Source organism: Schistocerca gregaria, chromosome 5, assembly GCF_023897955.1.
Source record: "Schistocerca gregaria isolate iqSchGreg1 chromosome 5, iqSchGreg1.2, whole genome shotgun sequence".
NCBI lineage: Eukaryota > Metazoa > Arthropoda > Insecta > Orthoptera > Acrididae > Schistocerca > Schistocerca gregaria.
This window is the reverse complement of record NC_064924.1, coordinates 602,038,696-602,056,805: the sequence shown is the minus strand read 5'-3', so window position 1 is coordinate 602,056,805 and position 18,110 is coordinate 602,038,696. Positions and strand designations below refer to the sequence as shown.

The window sequence follows — 18,110 nt, the reverse complement described above, 5'->3', positions numbered from 1 at the left end:
CCATTAACGATCCGACATTTCCTGATTCTCTGCACCTATTTTAGCCACTTACGTCTCAGGGTCGGGCTGCCGCCCGCTTTGCCGGAGATTTTAGCGGATGATGTGCGAGCTGTGGCTCGCGTTTTAAGTTTTTTTAAAAAAGCAATAATATGACAAATTTGATTTCTACCTGGTGACTCCGGTGTCTTGTCGATGTCTTTTAGACACTCTTGATCTTTTAAATTTGTTTTTTTCTTCCTTTCTGTATTGGACCTCGCAACGGTTTTTTGCCCTCGCGGTCCCAGCATTCTATGGTTTTATACTGGGAGCTTATGGCCTTAGATGTTTTGCGTCCTACAATATTTGTGCCCTTTATCTATGCCTGCGCGTTCACGGATGATTTCCCCCCCCCCCCCCAGACCCCACCCTCGGCGTAGCCTACCCAGTGTCACTTTTCTTTAGTCCAGGGACGCCTGCTGAGGGCTGGGCAAGCTTGGCGTTGTCTTCTGCACGATAACCTCCGGTGTCTGTCGTGATGTGTCACCGAGGTGACACGCAGAAGCGTCTACAGTAATGCCATCTTCGCTTTTCGTATCTGGTGGCGTCTTGCGCATCGAGAAATGCAAGTTTGAACCAACCAAGGGCAACTATCGTCGGCACACCATGAATGTCAAAACTCTGAACTTGTCTCCATTTGATACTGCATATGGTCCTCATATGGCGGCTGAAGTGGTTTGCGAACCGAGTCATTGAGCAAAAATACTTGTGTGCATGTGTCCTAACTGTGCGAAAACGAATAGACGTACACTATGTGATCGAAAGTATCCGGACACCAGGCTGAAAACGACTTAAAAGTTCGTGGCGCCCTCCATTGGTAATGCTTAAATTCAGTATGGTGCTGGCCCACCCTTAGCCTTGATAACAGCTTCCACTCACGCAGGCATACGTTCAGTTGCGTGCTGGAAGGTTTCTTGGGGAATGGCTGCCCATCCACACGAAGTGCTGCACTGAAGAGAGGTATCGATGTTGGTCGGTGAGGCCTGGCACGCAGTCGGCATTCCAAACCATCCCAGGCTGGTCAGTCCGTTGCAGGGGTGTTATTGTCTTGTAACCACTCCATCACAGGCTGTGCATTACGAACAGCTCCTCGATTGTGTTAGAAGATGCAATCGCCATCTCCGAATTCCTCTTCAACAGTGGGAAGAAAGAAGTTGCTTAAAACATCAATGTAGGCCTGTGCTATGAGAGTGCCACGCAAAAAACAAGGGGTGCAAGCCCCCTCCACGAAAAACACGAACACACCATAACACCACCGCACACTTGAATGATGTTCGCAGCCCAAGGAGCACATAAGCAGTGGCCCGGTCCACTTTCGTTCCACGTAACGCCGTAGAGCTGACGATATAGGCGGTCGACCGTGCCTTTTCCCGCAGGATGGTAGGTCGTGGTGTGTACCGTTTAACAGCTAGTAACGTTGACAGTGCCTTGGAAAGATAGGCTTCAAATTGACGTCCTCGGTGAGTAGTGATGCGTATAGGCACGCCAAATCGAGCAATCCCCCCCCCCCCCCCCTCTCCCCGACAGATTGTCTGCGCTACCGTCTCCACTGCGTTATCTGTCACTAGGAACGCTTCTGGTTACCTGGTGATCGGTACAATATTGTGAGGCAGTAAGCTGTAGTCTTCAGAAACTACGAGAGGACCTACAATGTCAACGTAGATACGTTCAAATCGTTGGTTAGAAAGTACAAATGCGCCGAGTGGTGTCTTGACATGTCGCCAGAATTTATTCCTTTGACATGCCGTGCAGCTCTTGACAAAGTACTTTGCAGTTCTTGTGCAGTCAGGGCCATACAAAATTTTGCGTGACTAATTTAATGTGCCTCAAACTGCGGGATGTGCTAGACTGTGTCCGCAGCTGCGATTGCTCGAGTTGGGAACTGTTGCGGTACAAAATTGATGATCGTGGAAGTCTCGCAGTACAGTCTGGCATTTGTTTCAGGTGTGATTAGTTGGCGTTCGTCCCGATTTTTGTGCGAGTAGCGTCCGTAATTCCTCGTCATGCTCTTGCGCATGTGCAAGAGCATCGAAACCTATCGCTGTAGCTTTCGTTTAGATCTGTGCTGTTGTATGCCCCTTGTACGTTCAAGGTTTCAACACGGGTTAGACCATCTGTCACATCACAGTTGCTTTGTACATAAACAATACGACTTTAAAATTGACCAGTGTAGTCTAATTGTCTCAACTGTTTTGGAGAGCCGGCCGCTGTGACCGAGCGGTTCTCGGCGCTTCAGTCCGGAACCGCGCTGCTGCTACGGCCGCAGGTTCAAATCCTGCCTCGGGCATGGATGTGTGTGATGCCCTTAGTTTGGTTAGGTTTAAGTAGTTCTAAGTCTAGGGGACTTTGTCCCATAGTGCTCAGAGCCATTTCAACCATTTTTTGTTTTGGAGGTGTCTTGCTCGGATTCACCTCAAAAGCTTAAGTCAAAAGCTTGTAGTCTGTATAAATACTAAGTTGTCGGCCTTCCAAGTAATGTTTGAATTTTTTGATAGCAGCGCGCGCAGCATTTAATTCTCGGCCGTATGTCGCCCACCGTTGTTGGGATGGTGACAGCTTGTGGCTGTAAAACGCGAGTGGTCGCCAGCAATGATCTGCCGACTGTACTGCTGTGCTGGCTGTACTGGTCCATTAGCGGTAGTGTAGTGTCTGCTGCTGTCATCTTTACGGGCGGGAAGGCAGAGTCTGCTTCGCTCGTCCACAGTAATTTGTCGTTCGGTTTTGGTGCTCCCTTAAGTAGTTCATTTAATGAAGCTGTGATTGGAAATGAAGCACTCGGAAAGATTTGAGACACTCAGAAAGCGAGGAAACACTCTAAGCGATTATGGCTTTTACACTATCTTGAGGAAGGAGGCTGCCATTTGTGTCTACAGCGTATCCCAGGAAATGAACTTACGTTGCGGCAAAAACACCGCATGGACGTCCCGCCTGAAATGATCCATGTGCGTATAGTGAGTGAACTTTCTATCTTGACGGTTCAATCCCGCGTCCGGCCATTCAGATTTAGGTTTTCGTGATTTCCCTAAATTGCTCCAGGCGAATGCCGGGATGGTTCCTTTAAAAGGACACGGCCGACTTCCTTCTCTGCCATTCCCTAATCTGATGAGACCGATGACCTCGCTGTCCGGTCTCCTCCCCCAAAGAACCCAACCCATTGTCGTGAAAAGCTAAAAGAGTGATGTTTTTTTAATTGGTATCGAGCGCTTAACTAAAGAAGAATTCTTTCACATGTTATAAACACAACACTTTTTAGAGCCCATTCTTTTCTCACTTATCTAGAAAGAATAGTGAATAAACCTTCAAAACACTGGTAAGCAAATATTGCTGCGCTTCGCCGATAAACGCCCAGAGTCGACGTTTAATTCGGGACCTGATTAATATCCACCCATTGGACGGGTAATGACTGTTAATGCATGTCCTCGCTATGCATTATTAACATCAGCATCCTCAGTTGTATATGTTATGAGCCAATAATGCACGGTTCGATCAGTGAATCTGCATTGCCAAATACTCAGCTGATTTTTTTCCTGTACTCCGCTGTTGCGCTACATTTAATTTCACACACATAATTAAAGGTAAACTCATTTCGTAAGTGAGCCCGTTATTTCAGTTATACTCAATTCACACCATTACTATATTTTGTTGATTGCATGACAAGAGATGTATTGGCATTTTCCCCCACACATTTTTGTTATTTTGCTTACGTTTTCCAGAGACATGCATGTATGCCTATGAAGCTAATGGTTAACAAGGCGGTCGTCCATCTTGATTTGACGGCTGAAAAGGAAGTCTGTGAATAAAGAGATTAAAATGGTTTGTTGCTTTCTGGAATTATTTGCAACCCCGACCTCTTTTTAGCCTTTTTTCCTTTGTGTACTTAAAGATTCTCTTATACTGATGGAAGACAGTTAAAACTTAACATTCACGACCTGTTCGATTAGTACTGCATTGATCTACTGAATATTGTACCTTGTGTCATGTAATATTGGCTGCAGAATATGCTGTTCGAAGTTTGTCGCTGCAGTTTCTGATGTCCATATACGATGGCTATGCGGAGAGTAATGGCAACTCGTGAAACGGCAGCCACAGTCAGAATCAAAAATGTTTTTATGTGCAACAGTTAGCAACTTCTCTAGATAGTCGCTGCTCCGTAGACATCTGTCGTAGCGTTGTACCAACTTTCCAGTACCCTTACCATAGGAGGCAGCCGCCTGTGCTTTCTGCCAATTCTCTGCGCTCCTCTGCAGCTTTTCGCCTGTGCAAAAGTGTTGTCTTCATAGCCAGCTGTCCAGATGAAAATCAGAGGGAGCCAAGTCGTGGCTGTACGGTGGGTGATCAAACACTTCCCACCAAAAACGCAGCAGGAGCGCCCCCATTGCACCTCCAGTGTGCGAGCGAGAATTGTCATGAAGGACACGCATAACTTTAGGTGGGCTGCATGAAATCAGACTAAATCTCTCAAAGGCACTCATACGTGGCGGGAGACACGATTTTCTAGACTCCTTACGTGCTCACTTACCGCTCAGAACTGAAAAGAGCGACGCGGTATCGACAGGCATCCTAGAGACACTGTCCAACATGCCTGAGCAAAGCTTCATCGGATTTTCGGTGTGGTTTCCATTTCGCGATCGAGCGGTCCTCACTTTCCGGACAGCCCTTGCTTATGTTATGAAACAGGAGACATAACTCTCCAGAAAAGCTCCCTAGTACGAATCAGTGAGACTGCAGTTTCGATGCTTTCGACCAAAATCAAGTAATTTCTTCCGAGACTACAGCATTTTCATGGCTGCTCAAACAGCATCTCTTTGTTTAACTTCTGACCGAGGTAGCTCATCACAGAATGTCAAATCAAACACATTTTCAACCGTCTGAATTGTTTTATTGGGCTTTTCGGCGATTTATTACGCCATCGTCAGGGCCCCTGACCGACGTGTAGGGGAATTTGGTCCAGTCAAAATAGGCGTTAGCATTCAGTGTCTGGTATCCGTAGATTTTTGAGACAGCGATCACTTCCAACATCAGCTGCCAAGTGGTGTAAGCAGCCGTGGGGGCTAGCAGTATACATCGGTCTGTTAGCAAGACGGCGGATGTACGCACATCACACAGGATTGTAAGTTTTACTTATACTGGTTTTATACAGCTGGCATCTGCAAGATCTTATATCTTTGGGTGTGAAACTTCCTGGAAGATTTAAACCGTGTGCCGGACCGAGACTCGAACACTGGACCTTTCCCTTTCGCGGCCAAGTTATCTACCAACTGAGCTACCCAAGCACGACTCACGACCTTCCCTCACAGCTTCAATTCTGCCAGTACCTTGTCTCCTACTTTCCAGACTTCACAGAAGCTCTCCTGTAGAGCTTGCAGAACTAGCACTCCTGGAAAAAAGGATATTGCGGAGACATGTCTTAGCAAGAGCCTGGGGAATGTTTCCAGAATGAGATTTTTCACTATGCACCCCTTCGGGGTGTTATCTGGCTTGCCTCATTCAACAGTCATATTTTGTACATTTTGACAAGCATCTTCTGGATTTACTCAATTTTATTGTGACAGTCCACGAATGTGGTTTGACTCCTAGCATGGACAGCCTCCCGAAAGCTGCGATTCCGTAATTCTCCATGTATAGCATGGAAATGTAACTATTGTATGAGTACCTGTCATTGGTGTGTGCCAACACTGTGGTCCCGTATTTCTACCATTTCGAAATTTCATACAGTGATTTGTATTCTTGACAGGTAAACTGAAGATGCGTCTGTATTGACGTGAAACCGTAGTTGTGAATGAAGCACGTTCATACAGCTGTGAGGATTTTGCAATCACTTTGTCATTCTTGACTTTATAATTGTTATAATTTGTGGTCGCCCTCCCCAGAAAGTTGTTTGTGTAACATGACTAATCGTGATGAGAATGTATTAACTTCTGACATTAGCATGTGATCCTGCTACCACCACCACCACCACCACCACCACCACCACCACCACAACTACGTTGGCGTTCCGTTAGCGTCTGCATTTGGGATGCACTGTCGTTGTTTTGACTTACACACCAACACAGCGACAGTGTGAATTACACGTCACGCCACAGGCCGGAATTCCTGGTCGGAAACGTCACATGGATGTCACGACTTTAATAAAGTGCGTAGAGAGGCGAAAGCTGTCGCCATTACTTTGAGATGAACACTGAGGAGGAAATGCTGCCCACTGTTGCTGTTCCACTTGCAAAGAGGCTCTTTAATTTCTATGAACTGGAAGCATTTCTCGAGGACAGACCGAAAGCAGTCTAGTCCTTACACTCTTCTTGTGTGGTGCTTGCCTATGGGCAGTTTCCCGCAGAACAGTTTCTTAATACCAACCATCTTCATTAGCATTTTAATTCGCGTGGTACCTGAGGCGCGCAACACTGATTTCTTTTCTCTTTTATTTTCCGCACTCTCCGTTTTATTAAGTAATTGACCAATTTGCTGCTCAAATAGCTTTCGCTCGGCTCTTAACAAAAGAACGCCGCTATTGTACGCTTAAACTTCTTGTGTGCGTCGACCGAATACAAAATTTTCGGCAACTTTAATAGTGTAGCAACTTCAGCTCCCTCTCGCGGCAGTCACCTGAAGAGGGGCCGCCGTGGTTAATATAATGCACACCCAGTGGCGGGGACGCCGCTGCTTTAAATGACCGCCCAAGTTTACCGGGGGGGGGGGGGGGGGGGGGGCAGGATTTAACGTCCCGTCGACTGTGACGTAATTAGAGGCGTGGCACTAGCGTGGACTGGGAAGGCAAATCGGGAGTGCTTTTTCAACGGCACCGTCCCGGCATTCGCCTGAAAAGATTTACGGAAATATAGGAAAACCTGAATAGGAATGGGCGATCGAGGATTCGAAGTTCAGAGTTCCCGTGCTTTCACACCTTTGAAATGCTGAAAGTTGCAGGAATAAAATACCGGGAACGGAAAGTCACCTACAACTTGTACAGAAACCAAGCTGCGGCTGTAAGAGTCAAAGAACGTGAAAGGGAAGCAGTAATGGAGAAGGTAAAGAGACAGGCTTGTAGCCTGTCACCGAATCAGTCCGTACATTGAGCGAACAGCAAAGGAAACAGAGGACAAGTTTGGAAAGAGACTTAAAAGTTCCAGGAGAAGAAATAAAGATTTTCAGTTTGCCGAGATGACATTGTAATGCTGTTGGACACAGTGAAGGACTAGGAAGAGCGGTTGGATGGAATGCACAGTGTCTTGAAATATGAATATCAGCAAAAGCAAAACAAGGGTGGTCTAACGTAGTCAGGTAAAGCAGGTGGTTCTGAGGGAATTACATTAAAAATGAGACACCAAAAGTAGGATACAAAATGCAATTTGCTAATGGCAAGAAAAGCATTTCTGAAATGGTTTCCGGTACGGAATTGTTAGATGATTTTCAAAAATTACTCGCATTATAATTAATCGTTAGTTGGTATTACGCTGGTAGTCATGGAGGTGTAATTATAACCACGGAACTATGAAGATATGTGATTATTTGCTCGTTTTGGTACAAGCTGAAAGCACCGCGCCACAGGACCGCAGCAGAAGCAAAATGGCGCAGGCCCTTGGTGAAGTTCGTAAATCCTTTTATGCGTATCGAGGGGAATAAAGCCGAAACAGCGAATACAGAGTTGGTTGAATTTTACTGCGACAATGCACCGCGACACTGTACAGTCCGAATTGGGGAGAATGAAGCGGCAGACCATCTCTCGGTGAAATGCGGGAACCGCCAGAGACGAGGCGGCCTGACGAGACGAGCGCATCACAATCGAGGCGATAGTGGGAAATGTGAAAGTCAGTCTCGGATCAGTTATCTTCTTGCGCGACATTTTGAAGGTGGCAGAGGTCTCCGCCCCCTTGCGTCCGGGACTTTTTTTTCTGACACGCTATCATAATTCCCGCCGAAGCGACGCAGCAGCAGAATTATTGAAAGTTAATCCAGGCGACTCTTTTGGACTCCTAATCACCACGGATGGGTGATGTGTGCGCCACGACGACCGCGAGAGGGAAGAGAGAAAGCGAGCAGTCGAAACTTGTGGATTCATCGCCGCCGAAGAACGCGTAGCCCCACACTGCCATAGCCGAGGAAACTCTTGAGTGTTTTCCGGGAGTGCCGCGATTTGGCGCTGAACACTGTATGCTCGTAAGGGTTAAACTGTCAAGGAGCACACTGCCGACATACTCAGACCCGGTTACAGGAGGATGTCAAGACGAAGCGCCGCTAGAAGATGTCGGAAGGAGGGAGGTGCCTCTGCCCCACAGTAACGTCCCAGCTCAGCTCTGTGTGCAGGACGCTCGGTCACGCGCGCTACTGCTTTGTGCTGTCAAGGTTTGCCTCACCGCCAGTATTCCCCTGACGTGGCAGCACTCATTCTCTCTTTTTCCTCGGATGAAGGAACCATTCGCAGAATGACGAGGTGATTTTCACCGCGGGACGTGTCCTCGACAGCCAAGATTCAGATTTTTCTAACCTAGGTCTTCGCCAAGCCGTCCATCATAAAAATGCCCCGCGTTGAGGGGCGAATGTGTGGGTATGGACTGACACCATCGCCAGGCAACGTGGTCAGAACTTTCTGACAACCCTTCGTAGTCCGAAGAACAGCCGTCTCCTGCAGTACATCAATTAGCTATAATAGACGGAGCGAAAGCGCTCAGCTCACTGGTTTCCCATTAGGGAGGAGGGGTTCGTGGTTTTCCGAAACCAAGTGTTGGTCGTTCCGTAGAAAAGCTCACGACTGACTTCAGAATTGCTGAACGTACGATCAGTTTGTAAAGACTTTGTCGTCTCCTGACCTGTTGCATAGCCTCGCCGGAATCACACTCACCTCTCGAAGAAAGTCAGGGTTCAACAGCCCGTAAGCGGGAAGGCAAATGTCCCAACTCTTTAGAACTGAACTGTTAACAATTCGAAATTGTAACGAGTATTCTCTTCAAAATTGGTTGAGTACGTGAAATTTCCGAAATGGGTCTCTGACCACTGTTACCGGGCCGCGATCAAGCGGTGAATTGGATCAGGCAGTCTCCACGGCGCATGCCCGAACTGTACGTTTCGAACGCAGTCGGCCGCACGGCTTCCCGCGCCTTTGCTTTATGGACGGTGCTTCAGCTTGTGCCCCCTGTCGCCCATTTACTGGCCATAACTTCTCGTGTTGCGGCAGTTAGCGCATTGCCGACTTGCTCAGAAACGTGCCGCAATTTTTTTTACTAGCCTAAAATTGGTACTTTGATGAAAAGATCACTACTATTGACTGCAGTTGTAGCAGTGCAAGAATTTCGTGTGTAATGTATTAGAAGCAAATATTTACATAATGACTGATGATTTTATTATTTATTTGTGTCCCGATTTTTACGTCGCTGACCTGCCGATTTTTAAACCACCCGCCCCTAAGCTCCGATATTCTGCAAATTGCATCTCGCTACAGGTATTGGCCCGAGCGGCAAAGCCCTACAGACATCGCCATCGCCCTTTTGTTTCCTCTGCTCCCAGTCAAAAAAATTCAGAGACCGTTGCGTGACAGTCGAGACGTGGTTCGCGATGATGCCACGTATCACGGTGTAAGTGTATATGTTTGGGTGTTATATAATTTTTTTAATTGTATTTTATGATTTTGGTTGGGTTGGCTTTTTAATTAACTTATTCCGCGATAGCACTCGTACGGACATCGGCTGCCCCGAAGTATGTACGATATAATATTTTTTAAACACAACGCGCGACTCACCGCCTTCTAATAAATAGTTTGCGTGAGCGCTGCTATTTAGAAAAGAAAATATGCGTATTCTTACACAAACTAATTATTAATATGGGTCTCAGGGGCTACTGGTTACTTATGTACCAAACTACACAAAGATTAACTGAGATATTGCTGAATGTAATGATTTTCAATATTTCTTGTTCATTATTTGCAAGGAAAAACTGGAGAGAATCTCATCCGCCGTTAGGCGGCCAAAATGAAACATACTGAACTCATTCAGTATTCTAAATATTAATAAACGAAATCTATTTTTACTCTGTTAACTCAGAATATTGTAAGATCGAAGTAGAGAAGCCTCTGACATTTACATTTAATATGATGAAATGGAATTTTAGTTAAATAATACAGTGAGCGTAATGGCCGACTAAATCCTGCTAGGGGAGATGAGCTCCCTGCACTACGAAGTTCTGTAAAAACTTTGTTAATAATAATTAATGATTGCGATAATGAGAGATAACTAAGTCAATAATACACATTTCTAATAACAATTATATATTTTACTAAATTACAACCAAACTTACATTAAATATTATCCAGCGCTACAATGGCGGCCTACCTCTAGACGAAACAAAAACAAGAGCGCTTTCAATAAAGCAATTGTCTCTGGTCATGTCCATTTCCATTACACAGATGATACAAAAACTGTTCCTTTTTTAATGACATCCATATTTGTATTTGGATACTGAAGATTAGATGGGTAGATCACATAACTAATGAGCTATTTAATAGAATTGGGGAGAAGAGAAATTTGTGGCACAACTTGACTAGAAGAAGATATCGGTTGTCAGGACATATTCTGAGGCATCAAGGGATCACCAGTTTAGTATTGGAGTCAGCATGGAGGGTACAAATCGTAGAAGGAGACCACGAGATGAATACACTAAACAGATTCAGAAGGATGTAGGTTGCAGTAGGTACTGGGAGATGAAGTTTGCACAGAATAGAGTAGCGTGGAGAGCTGCATCAAACCAGTCTCTGAAGACAACAACAACAACAACAACAATAATAATAATAATAATAATAATAATAATAATAATAATTTACATTCTTTACTATTTGTTATACATCCCGCAGACGTACTTAGTCTTTAGATAATTTATGGTTCTCGAAATGTCCATTTATGTGACGTACCGTCACACACGGTCCGGGCGGTGTTTGGCTGTCTGTAGTCACCACGTCACGTCGTGGCAGTCCGCGCTGTACCAGTGGTAGCGACTACCGTCTGTACGAGGGTGTGTGAGACGCTCCGTCCAGAGCGACGGAACATTGTAGGGGTCACGTGGGGCATTCAGCTCCTACGCCCCCTCCCGCCGCTCTGTCGGCAGGTAGCGGCTGATTCTCCTGCGGCCCGTGCAGGAATGCCGCATGCCCAGTACCAAACCCCTGCGGCTGGTCTCCCAATCTGACTGACCTGTAATTTCTCGCCGCTTTCAGCACGACATTGCCTACAGCGCCTCTCCTAGGCTCGTGACCATATCGCTTGGACCCGGGGCGACTGGAAAATCGTGGCCTGGTCAGATGAGTTCAGTTGGTATCAGATGCTGGTAGGCTTCCAGTCTGGAGCAAACCCCCACGAATTAATAAAACATTCTCGGGTTTCAAGTCGCGTCAAGTGGTTTACTGCCCACGAACTTTCGGCAGAGATCTCCTCTGCCATTGTCAAGTGGATGTCTGTCGTGTGGTTGTCATTGCCGTGCTTATATAGCCGCGCCGTCGCTTGTGACGTCACTGGTGTTCGGTCCCGCACCATATATGGTAATGTTTTGGCCACGCGACCGCCGGTCCCGCTTCAACTCTCTCAACACCGGGTCCCACGCTTTACTCAGCTGCAGTCCACCGTCTCTATTGAAGGTGTTGTCAGAAATTCTAATCTCTATGGCCTCGTTTATCACGCTGTCCCAGAAGCCACTAGTCCGTTTAATAATAGACACCTCATCGAATGCAATTCGGTGTCCGTTTTCCAGAGCATGTTCTGCTACAGCTGACTTTTCAGGATAGCGCAGACTGTAGCACCTTTCATGTTCTACGCGGCGCTGTTCAATAGAGCGAACAGTCTGGCCAACATAGAACTGCCCACGTGCACACGGTATCTTGTAAATTCCTGGCGTTCTGAGGCCTACATAGTCTTTCACAGATTTCATTATTTGCCGCTTCTTTGCCGGAGGCCTGTAGATTGTGTTTATTTTATGCCTCTTCAGGAGCCGACTAATCTTCCCTGTTGTCGAATCGGTAAGAATGCAACCTGCTTCGTACCTTTTTCAGAGGTCTTCTTCCTTTGACGCTTGGATGACACTGCTTGTGAGATCTGTTTATTGTTGTAACCGTTTTCCTTAAAAACTTTGCGTAAGTGGCTCAATTCTCTCGCCAAGTTTTCAGCGTCTGAGCCGGTTTCAGCTCTATGTACTAAGGTCCTCAGAACTGACTGTTTCTGTGCTGGGTGATAGAAGCTGGTGGCGTGCAGATACCGATCCGTGGGGGTGGGCTTGCGGTAAACGCTATGACCTAGAGACCCATTGGGTTTACAACGGACAAGCACGTCCAAGAACGGCAGGGAACCCTCCTTCTCTACTTCCATTGTGAAGATGATGTGGTCGTGGATGCTGTTGAAGGCTCCAGGAACCCTTCTAACTTTTCCATGTGGCCAAATGACGAAGGAATCGTCGACGTAAGCGACCGTGTCCAAGACGATGTCTTCGAAATGCTCCATAAAGAGGTTGGCTACTACTGGAGCTAATGGACTTCCCATCGCCACGCCGTCAGTTTGGTTAAAATATTCTCCATCTTGTAAGAAATATGACGACGTCCGAGTGTGCTGAAATAAATCCACGATGGTGTCGTCAAAGAACTGGGACAGCAAGTCAGTAGAGTCTGTCATGGGGATACACGTGAATAGAGAAACCACATCGGAGCTAAACGTAATATCCCCTTCAGCAGGTCGCAGACCTTTAATCCGATTGATGAAGTCCGCCGTATTCTTTGTATGGTGTCCACAGCGTCCAACGTGCGTAGGGAGGAGGCTGGCAGGGTCTCCTAACTTACCGTCCGTACCACGGTCATAGTGCCACAAAGAGCGTATTGATTATTGTTCCATCATATAAAAACTAAGCAGCCCGGATGTAGCGTTGGTTCCGGACTTGTTTCTGCAGTATCCGCGGCGCGTCTCGTTGCTCTTCTTTCCTGTCTCCGGATCCGATCTGGAAAAGCCTGTGCTGCGCAGTGCAGTGGCTTTAGTCGAGAGCGCCACGTCGAGTTGGAAAATCTCCGTGAGCGGAAAGATAAAGGCGCGGAGGAAATTATCACTTTTCTAAAGCGATGGCTCTCGAAATAAGCCCTGTTGCGCTTAAACCGGCGGGAGGATTTGGTGATTTATTATTCAACTCTCGCAGCTGGCGTATTTCAAGTGTCTTGCTTCTCAGCGTAATACATTAGTTTGTGTTTTATACTGAATTGCCGGAATAGAAGTTACGAGTAAAAAGCTACTTCCTGCGCTCTTGTGTAATTTGTCTGTCAGTGATGTAACATGGTCGACACAGAAGGTAAACACTTGGCACGTACAGTGTGTTTCAAAAATGACCGGTATATTTGAAACGGCAATACAAACTAAACGAGCAGCGATAGAAATACACTGTTTGTTGCAATATGCTTGGGACAACAGTACATTTTCAGGCAGACAAACTTTCGAAATTACAGTAGCTACAATTGTCAACAACAGATGGCGATGCGGTCTGAGAAACTCTATAGTACGATATTTTCCACATATCCACCATGCGTAGCATAATATCACGTAGTCTCTGAATGAAATTACCCGAAACCTTTGACAACGTGTCTGGCGGAATGGCTTCACATGCAGATGAGATGTACTGCTTCAGCTGTTCAATTGTTTCTGGATTCTGGCGGTACACCTGGTCTTTCAAGTGTCCCCACAGAAAGAAGTCACAGGGGTTCATGTCTGGCGAATAGGGAGGCCAATCCACGCCGCCTCCTGTATGTTTCGGATAGCCCAAAGCAATCACACGATCATCGAAATATGCATTCAGGAAATTAAAGACGTCGGCCGTGCGATGTGGCCGGGCACCATCTTGCATAAACCACGAGGTGTTCGCAGTGTCGTCTAAGGCAGTTTGTACCGCCACAAATTCACGAAGAATGTCCAGATAGCGTGATGCAGTAATCGTTTCGGATATGAAAAATGGGCCAATGATTCCTTTGGAAGAAATGGCGGCCCAGACCAGTACTTTTTGAGGATGCTGGGACGATGGGACTGCAACATGGGGCTTTTCGGTTCCCCTTATGCGCCAGTTATCTTTATTGACGAAGCCGTCCAGGTAAAAATAAGCTTCGTCAGTAAACCAAATGCTGCCCACATGCATATCGCCGTCATCAATCCTGTGCACTATATCGTTAGCGAATGTCTCTCGTGCAGCAATGGTAGCGGCGCTGAGGGGTTGCCGCGTTTGAATTTTGTATGGATAGAGGTGTAAACTCTGGCGCATGAGACGATACGTGGACGTTGGCGTCATTTGGACCGCAGCTGCAACCCGGCGAACGGAAACCCGAGGCCACTGTTGGATCACTTGCTGCACTAGCTGCGCGTTGCCCTCTGTGGTTGCCGTACGCGGTCGCCCTACCTTTCCAGCACGTTCATCCGTCATGTTCCCAGTCCGTTGAAATTTTTCAATCAGATCCTTTATTGTATCGCTTTTCGGTCCTTTTGTTACATTAAACCTCCGTTGAAAACTTCGTCTTGTTGCAACAACACTGTATTCTAGTCAGTGGAATTCCAACACCAGAAAAATCCTCTGTTCTAAGGAATAAACCATGTTGTCCACAGCACACTTGCACGTTGTGAACAGCACACGCTTACAGCAGAAAGACGGCGTACAGAATGGCGCACCCACAGACTGCGTTGTCTTCTATATCTTTCACATCACTTGCAGCGCCATCTGTTGTTGGAAATTGTAACTACTGTAATTTCGAAAGTTTGTCCGCCTGAAAATGTACTGTTGTCCCAAGCATATTGCAACAAACGGTGTATTTCTATCGCTGCTCGTTTAGTTTTTATTGCCGTTTCAAATATACCGGTCGTTTTTGAAACCCCTGAATCTGCTGCTTCGTGTAAGCCAGCACCAGGAGACAGTAAGGAAACGCATGTCACTGGTATTGCGCAGACAAAAAGTGTCCATGAAATAGTAGTTCATGTCGACTTTCCAATCGTTTCTTGTGTTTCTTGTGTTACACCGATGAGTTGTTGACGGAAAAATTTCGTATGTTGCAGCTAAGTATCTCTTGACCAGAAATAAGAATATAGTTATATTTTTAAGACGAGACAACTTATTTGATGCCAGGGGCGTGCAATAAAGTTCTGATCTGTATTTGGCGTCCAGTACTTCTCGTTTCAGGATGAATTTTTGCACATCCATTATTCAGCACTCAAAAAAAATGATACATTTAAAACAGTTACTTCCACTAGAATTGGAGTCAGAAAGGGAGAGAGATACTCTAGAAGAATTGGGTACAGTTTATGGACTACGTACGTGAAGCGTTCTGTCATCGCACGTGGGAGGAGGAATAACGCCAGCGCGTTATTGGGATCACTGTGGACTGCATTGTGACGGGACAACCCTTGTTGTTGTTGTGGTCTTCAGTCTAGAGACTGGTTTGATGCAGCTCTCCATGCTACTCTATCCTGTGCAAGCTTCTTCATCTCCCAGTACCTACAGCAACCTACATCCTTCTGAATCTGCTTAGTGTATTAATCTCTTGGTCTTCCTCAACGATTTTTACCCTCCACGCTGCCCTCCAAAGCTAAATTTGTGATCCCTTGATGCCTCAGAACATGTCCTACCATCTGGTCCCTTCTTTTTGTCAAGTTGTGCCACAAACTCCTCTTCTCCCCAATTCTATTCAATACCTCCTCATTAGTTATGTGATCTATCCATCTAATCTTCAGCATTCTTCTGTAGCACCACATTTCGAAAGCTTCTATTCTCTTCTTGCCCAAACTATTTATCATCCATGTTTCACTTCATACATGGCTACACTCCATACAAATACTTTCAGAAATGACTTCCTGACACTTAAATCTATACTCGATGTTAACAAATTTCTCTTCTTCAGAAACCCTTTCCTTGCCATTGCCAGTCTACATTTTATGTCCTCTCTACTTCGACTATCATCAGTTATTTTACTCCCTAAATAGCAAAACTCCTTTACTACTTTAAGTGTCTCATTTCCTAATCCAATTCCCACAGCGGCACCCGACTTAATTCGAGTACATTCCATTATCCTCGTTTTGCTTATGTTGATGTTCATCTTATACGCTCCTTTCAAGACACTGTCCATTCCGTTCAATTGCTCTTCGAAGTCCTTTGCTGTCTCTGACAGAATTACAATGTCATCGGCGAACCTCAAAGTTTTTATTTCTTCTCCATGGATTTTAATACCTACTCCGAATTTTTCGAATTTTTCTTTTGTTTCCTTTACTGCTTTTCAATATACAGATTGAATAACATCAGGGAGAGGCTACAACCCTGCCTCGCTCCCTTCCCAACCACTGCTTCCCTTTCATGCCCCTCGACTCTTATAACTGTACAAATTGTAAATAGCCTTTCGCTCCCTGTATTTTACCCTTGCCACCTTCAGAATTTGAAAGAGAGTATTCCAGTTAACATTGTCAAAAGCTTTCTCTAAGTCTACAAATGCTAGAAACGTAGGTTGGACAACCCTTATGCTTCTAAAATTAATAGAAAAGAGCTTTGATCGCCCAGTCATTTATTAAAAATATGACCAATTTCGGCCTGTAGCAGCAGGCCATCTTCAGGTAATGCACCATATAGCTGACGACGATGACGCTTGAAACAGACGCACCGCAGCAAGGAGCGGATCTTAGTTTTACATTGAGTGGAATTCGAGGAGCGATTAACTTTACACATTGGTTAATAACCCAGCCTGTCGCCAGTGTAAGCTTCTTACAACAAATATCACCCGTCATTCAAGTAGCAGACAATACCTCCTTCAGTCTGACACAATGTACGAATAGATACAGTCAGCGAAATTATAAACTAGTGCGAATGCCCTGATTTTTCGTCTAAAGTTATTCTTTTCCGCTCAAGATAATTTTACTTATTGAATTATGAAAACCGCACAAACACGCATATAGTCCATGCACACTTTGTACGTGTATGGTTTGGAAGATATTCCAATAGTATGGTTAAAGTCGGCACGTGAACGTGTACGCTACTTTTTATATCATATCTTCTTATAATAATCACTAATTAAAAAGGATTCTCTGATTATGCCGAAGATGGCTACGTGCACCACATCCTCGCTATTAACACTATATAAACGTGCAATTATCTAACCAATCTTAGGCGTTTCAAAAAGTTCGCTGTCGTACGGTATCTTGTTAAGAAGTGAACACTCTAAAATAACGTGCGATCGGAAGTTTCATCTATATGCGCCGTTGATCCGTTTGTATTGTCGTTTCTACATTAAAATAACACACACTGGTTAGACGAAACGTTATGTCCACTGCCCATCGCGACGATGGATGCCGCCTGATGTCACTGCCGGTACGTTACGCGGTAACGAAAGTATCTAAAGTTCTAAGCGGAGCAGGCACGGAAGGGGATTCACCCTAGCGAAGATAGGGGCACCAATGGGGAAATCCGTTGAAATAGGAGACTTCGGCAAAGGGCAGATTATCATTAAGCAGAATCTGAACGAGTATACAGATAACAGCGGAGCTGGTCGAATGTTCACGTGTTACTGTCTTCAGCATCCACTGAAAGAGATCAAAGGACAGTGAAACTACCAGTAGGCGCTAAATGGTTGAACGTTCACGACATTCTACAGAACATGGAGTTCGGAGGCTTGTCTGCTCTGTAAAGTAGTGTAGTTGAAGATCTGTACCATCTGTGCCGAAAGATCACAGTGCTGTTGCACGCACACGTGTTCCAGAGCACACCGTTCATCGCACATTGTTCAACATCAGCTCAGCAGCAGACCATCCCTACGGGTTCACATGTTGGCCCTACGACGTCGTCAGTTTACGATTGCAGCGGGCACGGGACCATCGCGATTCAACCGTCGATCGGTAGAAACGTGTCGGCTCTTCAGGTGAACCACGTTTTTGTTACACTATGTCGATGGTCGTCTCCACGAACGCCGTCGTCGATGTGAACGGCGACTCGAAACGTGCAGCGCGTTAGGGACACAGGCTGGTGTAAGTAGTATTGTGCTGTGGAAGACATTCCTCTGCACTTGCATGGGACCTGTGGCTGTAATCGAAGACAAACTGTCAGCTGCGAACCAC

At 45.9% G+C, this 18,110-nt stretch overlaps 1 protein-coding gene across 3 annotated transcripts in view; it reads left to right on the top strand.

The window, feature by feature from the left end:
* Window positions 1-18,110, top strand: part of LOC126272023 (CD109 antigen) — a 740,173-nt gene that overhangs the window by 606,376 nt on the left and 115,687 nt on the right. The gene's annotated exons all lie outside the window — the stretch shown is intronic.